Genomic DNA, 7,380 nt, shown 5'->3' with positions numbered 1-7,380 from the left:
TAGTAACCATTATAGTACGGTAGAAAATCACAGTAGCCATTATAGTACTGTAGAAAATAACAGTAATATTCACACTACCGTAGAAAATCACAGTCGTAACAGTATGCTACTGTAGAATATCATGGTTGATATTATACTACTGTAGAAAAACACAGTAAACATTACATTACTGTAGAGAATCAAAGTAACCATTATGCTATTGTAGTTAAGGTGGCAGCTGTTTTTCCCTTTTGTAAAGAAAATCACAAATTTAAAGACTATTTTATTAAAACTTTCAAGTCCCTCAAATTCATGGTGCAAATTAAAGAACTTAAACATTGGTTTGAAATTATTTTTTTTAACATGAATTCCAATACTTCAAGACTTCTTACTTCATGCTTCATGATTTACCCATGAACTTTACCATAGTTTGCTAATACTTCATAGAGGTAGTGTAGATGTACATTTCTGTTAGGTAACAGCATATGAGGGGTTGAAAGGGAATGAGCGTGCTGATAAACTAGCAAAAAAACTTGCAATAGGAAATAACAGTACCAGTTCCACTTGGAAAAGGAGAAGGAAAAGCAGCTATTAAGAGGAAAGGAACAGCAATATGGCAGAAAAGGTGGGAGGAAGACCAGAAAGGGAGGTGGTATCACGAAATACAAAAGTTGGTCATAACAAAGAACTATAAAAAAGGAACAGAAGACAGTAAATCATCATAACAAGACTCAAACTGGATCAGACAGGATTAAAAGGAACAATGACAAGTGTGGGAACTGTGGAGTTAAAGAAAATGTTGAATATATCATATTGTATTGAACCATGTATGAAGCGGAAAGAGAAAGGTTAAATGATAAAGTCTGAGAGGCTGGATGGGAAGTGGGATCTGATGGGGATACTGGGAATAGAACGAAAGGGAGAGGGGGTAAGAGTCACCGACAAGGCACTCTTTACTTTCTTAAGTGACAATTTGGTGGGAAGAATTTAAGAAATAGGGTAAAATGACATGATGTTATGGTGTTGGCCAGAAGTGGAGAGGGAACCAGAGGGAGGTAAGATGGCGACAGGGGAAAATTGAGAGGAAACAAAGGAGAGTCTCAGAGAAGAGAAAGAAAAAGAAAGTTGATTCATCAAGACATAATTAGAGTGATCATGAAAAAGAAACCCTTATGGTTGGAATGAAGATTCGGGGTTTGATAGAAGGTGCTGGATGTGGAGCTTTGTCAGAAAAGCACACTGTGGCAAGATGGATTGAAAAATGAAGTGGTCGAAGTTAAATTGATTGACAGTTTACAAATGATTTATTGGCTGCAGACTCCGGACACTGCTCTGTACTGGTGCTGCTTGACCTTACCGGAGCATTCAACACCATCGATCAAGCTATGCTAATTAATAGACTTAAGGATTGGGTGGGCATTTCTGGAACAGCTCTGGAGTGGTTCTCCTTCTATCTGTCAAACAAAAAATTCTATGTCTCTATTGATTCAATCATATCTTCAACTGCAGAGACAACATGTGGAATACCTCAAGGATCTATTCATGGACCAATTCTGTTCTCTCTGTATATGCTACCATTAGGTCATATCATTCGTCACCATAACTCATTTCACTGTTATGCAGACGATACAAAGTTATATCTCTCCATTAAACCCTCTGAGTGCAACAAGCTGGCCACACTTCAGAGGTGCTTAGCTGATGTGAGAGACTGGATTTCATAAAACTTTGCAGTTAAACTCTGACAAAATGGAGGTGCTTATCATCGACTCTGAACAACGCCAAAATCAAGTCCAGCCACTGCTCGGTTCCCTTATCCCAAATATTAAGAGCACTGCTAAGGCCCTGAGGGTTATCTTCAACAGTGAGCTAAGCTTTGAACAAAACACAAAGAATTTGATACATTTATTGATTCATGTTTCTACCAACTCAGGAATATTTCCAAGATCAGAGCAATATTATCTTTTCGCTATACAGAGAAAATTACTCATGCTTTTTATTGTAATGCCTTGTTTACCTGCCTTAGTGCCTGAGCTGTAGCTGAGCTTCAGACTCACATCACCCCAATTTTAGCCTCTTTGCACTGGTTACCAATGGATACCCTAAACTCCTCATTGTCCAAAAGGGCCTCTTAGATCTGCTGGGTTAGGCCTGCTAGCTGCTACAGAGAGTCCAGGCTAAGGTCAAAAGGTGATCAAGCTTTTGCTGTAGTGGCATCTCAGCTTTGGTCTTCCAGTTAGTATTCGATCTGCTGACACTGTGTCTGCTTTTAAATCCAGTCTTAAGATATTTATAGACTTACCTTTTCGCCTGACAACTAGTCTTATTTGTATACATGGTGCAGTTCTGCTGTGATGATTTTAAGTTTATTTCAATAGTTTCACTTGTTTTACCTTTTTGTATGAACTTCTTTCATACAGTCTTTTAATTGTGTGCTTGAATTTTGCTATTCTTGTGTTTTTCTTTTTATATTTGTGATTGTTTCTTTTTGCTTTCTCTTTTTTTGTCTATGAACAGCACTTGAACAGCTCCTGGCTTAAAAAGTGCTAAATAAATAAAAGTATTATTATTATTATTATTATTATTAAATGACTTGGATAGATAGTTGTTGAGTGTATGTAAAGGACACAAATGGAAAAAGCCGTGATTTTGCCACATGTGGTAAGTGTGGGGAGAATGATTGTGAAGGAGACTGTGAGAAAGATCCAGAGTGTCTTCTTTGCAAAGGGAATCATGCAGCAGGGGAGGCTGACTGTCCAGAGAGAGTAAGGGAGGCAGAAATAATTAGGGTTAGATCTAAGAAGAGACTTAAGCATGAGGAAGTAGGTAAGAAATGTTATGATGTGAGACAAGAAGCTATGGAGGACAAATCAGTCAGAAGACATGCTGAGTTTTGCTGTTTTAAGGATCAGGTGAAGTTTTTGGCCTTTTTGGCAATGGTAATTAACTGTAATGCTGGAGAAGAAAGAAAATCTGAGAAAACTGACATAATTGTAGATGCAGCAAGGAGATTTCTGAGTGTTGTGGAAGTTTCTGAAAAAGGTGTGTAGCATCTGTTGAGAGAAGCTTTTAGGCTCTCTCAAACACCTGAAAAATAGAGGTTATAGCAAAGTGGGAATGAGCTGCCTGAGTGAAATAGAGAGGATTTGAGGACGTATATAGGTTGAAGTGTGTGAATATTTTTTTTTCTTTCCAAGTATCCATGAGGATGTTTGTTTGCACTCAGCTCAAGCTCTCAACCTGCTGATTTTAAAAGGACAGCGGTGAGCGGGAGGAAGGCGACTGGCGCCATCTTGGCTGTTTTAATGAGTACAACAGGGCAGAATTCACTGGGAAAAATGACATAATCATCAGGATTTCACTCTAAAAAGGGGGAACTGTCGGTAAGTGGGTTTTGCAGCAGAATTATGTGCGTGTTGTTTAGTGTATTTTACCAGACGAAGTGAGCATGCCGTTAGCTGCCAGCAAACGACACAGTTGTGTCGCTAGTTTAAAAAGTATGAGCGGGTTTTGATGGGCGCCTTGTTTCTGTATGTCTTCATTACTTTCTTTTGTCATGGGCGAACTGTATTTCTACCCACCATTTTGGCTGATGTGCTTACAAGTCACAGCAATGTTAAGAGCTGTCTGACACTTTGTTTTATGATCACTTATTTTGTGAATCAGTATTGCAAATTACACCGCACAGATGTCCACAAGTGCATCTATGCATACAGGAACATATTTCATAAGCAGATGTTTGCGCTCTTGAGGAAGATTTCTTGGAATGTAACCTTATGGATGACATATTAGATAGGCACAGATGAATGATACTGGTCACCAGGTTAGCTTAAGTAGCCAACTAATGTAGGCTGCTAACTTACTCATGCTTTATTTTAAAATACATTGCAAAAGCATGTCTGCATGTCATTGCTATCCAATGAAAAACTTCAGCATTTTTCAGACAAACTGATGAAAATTCACAAAACTGAAAACAGACCTGTTTGTATTAACTCATGAAAAGTTGATGTTTTGAAGATACATGGTTTTCACAAGACGAGATGATATGTGTGTGCTTGCTATTTCCATGTACTTTCTGCTGGCTACATGTAGTATTAATGGGAATCAAACCTATGACCTTTTAGCTATGACCTTCTTAGTTCTATGACACCCTCACAATTTTCCCTCACAAACTATGCAACTATGATCAGATTAGACAGATGTGTTCAAAGCCGCTCACAGTTGTCTGAGACAAAGAATTAGCCTATGTGTGGATCAAAGGCAAATTAAAGGATCACACTGAAAACACTTATTACTTTCAAAGTAGGAAGCTTATTTCTCAGCTCAGTTTTTTGAAAGCGCTAAACTCTCAAAACAGCAAAATCATACTCCCGTCTCAGTATCAGTGAGCAGTTCTGGACATTTACTGTGTCTGCCTTGGGACATGTTCATTATCATTAAATTGTATTATATGTCATTAAATACAATGGTTAAACATTATAATTCATACATCTGAATCTTCCAGATCTTACAGTTTGTAATAAAACAAATGAAGGGAAACAGTTTACTCATTATGAAATGTCACTGTGTGTGTGTGTGGGGGGGGGGGGGGGGGGGGGGGGGGGCTCTGTATATTTTTTGTCCTTTGCCAATCACATGCCTCAGTAACGTTGGCCATCAGTCCTGAGCAGCAGGAAAGGACATCACCAGCTGATCAGTAAGTTTTTGTAGTTAAATTATTTACATTGATCTCTGGCTGCTCAAAAGTGTGTTGTGCTAACATTATTTCGTTAGCAATAGCTAGTGGTCTGTTAGCTAAAAGAAATCCATAGTTAACCTGACTGTGCATTGTGTTAAACTGAAAAAGCTTCATGTTACAAATTTAATTTGTCAGCATGCCTTAATGGAACAAATGTTAGCTTTGTATCTTCTGTGTACATACCCACTGTGATGTTATCCATTGGTTTGTGGACTCCTGTTTTGAAGCCTCAAGTTTGGCATTTTGACCGTTGTCATCTAGGTTTTTTGGAGCCAGAAGTGATGAGAAGAAGAGAGAAGTGAACATATTTGGACAAGAGCGTATAGTTGGGGAGGAGCTCACCAGGGTCCAACAGGGTACAGCACCTCATACACCGCCGTGGTAGCAATTTGCAAACACATAGTAGCCATGCCCTAAAGAATATCCTGCTTTATCGTCTATTTTACTCTAAATGGGGCCATAATTTACAAAATGAACATCATGCTGTAATGAAGAAGACCTGAAACTAGAGATTGAGTCTATAAACTCATCAGGAAACTGTTTACTGAGGTAATAAATTAAGTGAGAAGTAGGGTCATTTTTTCATAGACTTCTCTACAAACGGATTTCTTTTTGGAGCCAGTGGAGTCGCCCCCTGCTGGCCATTAGAGAGAATGCAGGTTTTCTTTGGCTTTACTTTTCAGACCTAGAGATACCTGCTTGGTTTAGCCTGTGTCACCCCCTGGCTAACTCAGTACTGTTTATCCCAAGTCATTGTGAAAACATCACCCTAGTTTTTTAATCTCTGTAACTAACTCTAACTAACTCTGTAACAATTAATTACTCTAATGTTAGGCCCAATAGAGATGGCAAAATTAGGCAAAGAAGAAAACAGTCTTCCATCAAACTGTGGGAAATTACTCTGTACCAAGATATTTTTGTTTTTATTTTCGTATTGAATATGAGTCATCTTTATCCACCTCTACCCAGCTGGATGCAGAGACTGATGCAATTAGTTTCTACATGTCCATTGATGTATTAAGTATTTTAATGTGTTGCACATACACACATACACACACACACACACAAATATATGTGTACATATATATATGTATGTATATATTGTTATTTCTACTCACAGGTGACGATCACTCCTGCTGATGAGTCCAGTCTCTCCCCATCGTCCCAGGTCTCACTGTGCAAGGTAAGATTTTTATTTATTTAAAAGTAGTTCTTTGAAACTTCTCAGACAAAGCCAATTTAGTCAGCTCTTGTGGCAGTTGTGCTTGTTATACTGTGTGTCTGTTTTTAGACATTTTATATTTATATCTTATATTTATTTTGGCTGAAACACAAGCACCTCAGCAGTCATTTGCTTAGACCTGTTCTTATGTACTAACTCACACAAACAATGCTGTCTCTGTTGTGTAAGTTTCTTAGTTTTCACAGAGAAAACTGTACTTGATGGTAATAGAATTGTTGTTAATTCAGTGTTTGATTATTAGTCATCAGGAGAACCTGAACCTGAGATCCTGTGTACGACCAAATGGATGCTGATGATGGAGACCTGACTTCACCACCACCTTGGCTATCCTCTTCACATTTTACTGTATATTCACAGTTGAATATCAGGAGGAAACAACAACATCACTGGAGTCTGTTCAAAAGGTATTACTCATCAACATTTTTACATCACATCCCATTTCTTTTATATTCTTGTTACTTGCATTTTCCCTGTGATTGCTAATATTGCTATTAAGATGTCTTTAAAAGTTTGTTACAATAGGTATTTAAAATCTTGTTAGGTGTGACCTATTCTACAAAAGCTTACTTCTGTGTGTGACAGTCTTAAAAATGCTTGTTTTGATCATAGCTTCGCTATTACACAGACAGTTATGATCCAGCGGATCCAAAGCCTTTTGGCCCAGCGGACTTGTGTTGCAAAGTGGACTGAGATGGGCTTTTGGAGTCTTTACAGACAAGTACGCATTATCAAACACCATTTTGAAGACTCTAAGGACACCTGACTACCTGCTGACTTGACATCTCCCAGAGCTGAATATCCATGTTTAGATTACCTGAGTGTTTTGTTTCAAGGAAATTACAGTGTCTAGTATATTGTCAAGTTTAACTTGACAACAACTTATTTTGTTCTGCTGTCCTGTGTGAGGAAAAAACCATTTGCACCATTTTACATCAGAGATATAATTGCAGCAGTTCACTATTCAGCGTGGATATTTCTGCCATATGGAAGAAGGCCATTAGATTTCTGTAAACATGCACAATACCTGCGCACAGTTAAAATAAGTATATATGTTTGTTGCTTTTCAACAGTTAACAATAAATCATCGCCATTTAAAGAGTTGGTTCTGTACTCTTTTATTAAGATTGTGGTTTGAAAGTTTACAGCATTGCATGAATAACTGTAATTTAAATTAACTGCAAAATGTCTGGTGCTGTAATCCAATACACAGTAGCATAAAAATACTGTATTTTGTTTTACAGTTGGGCACAGCTACTGTAACTGTAGATACAGTGTCATTAAATTACAATGTTTCACTTTACAGTTACAGTATTGTTACTGTAAATATAAACACAGTAAATTTACTTTAATTTATTCTTACAGTAAATAACTTGTCAATAGCCACCAGTTAGTTACTGTAAAAATCAAGGCAAGTTTATGCAGG

The 7,380-nt window shown here is 37.7% G+C and overlaps 1 long non-coding RNA gene across 2 annotated transcripts; it reads left to right on the top strand.

Annotated features, from left to right (window-relative positions):
• Nucleotides 1-2,724: 2,724 nt before the first annotated feature.
• On the top strand, nucleotides 2,725-7,041 carry LOC121883967. Of its 2 annotated transcripts, none has more exons than XR_006092278.1 (6): nucleotides 2,725-3,359; nucleotides 4,621-4,672; nucleotides 4,976-5,070; nucleotides 5,835-5,897; nucleotides 6,199-6,361; nucleotides 6,583-7,041. It is a non-coding gene; the product is annotated as an uncharacterized LOC121883967 (long non-coding RNA). The 2 variants fall into 2 exon arrangements; XR_006092279.1 differs by having other exon boundaries at nucleotides 6,567-7,041.
• The last annotated feature ends 339 nt before the right edge of the window (nucleotides 7,042-7,380 follow it).

The sequence above is a fragment of the Thunnus maccoyii genome, chromosome 2 (genome assembly GCF_910596095.1).
Source record: "Thunnus maccoyii chromosome 2, fThuMac1.1, whole genome shotgun sequence".
In the NCBI taxonomy this organism is placed as follows: Eukaryota; Metazoa; Chordata; class Actinopteri; order Scombriformes; family Scombridae; genus Thunnus; species Thunnus maccoyii.
Note: the sequence above shows the minus strand (reverse complement) of the source record. Positions and strands in the feature narration are given on the sequence as shown.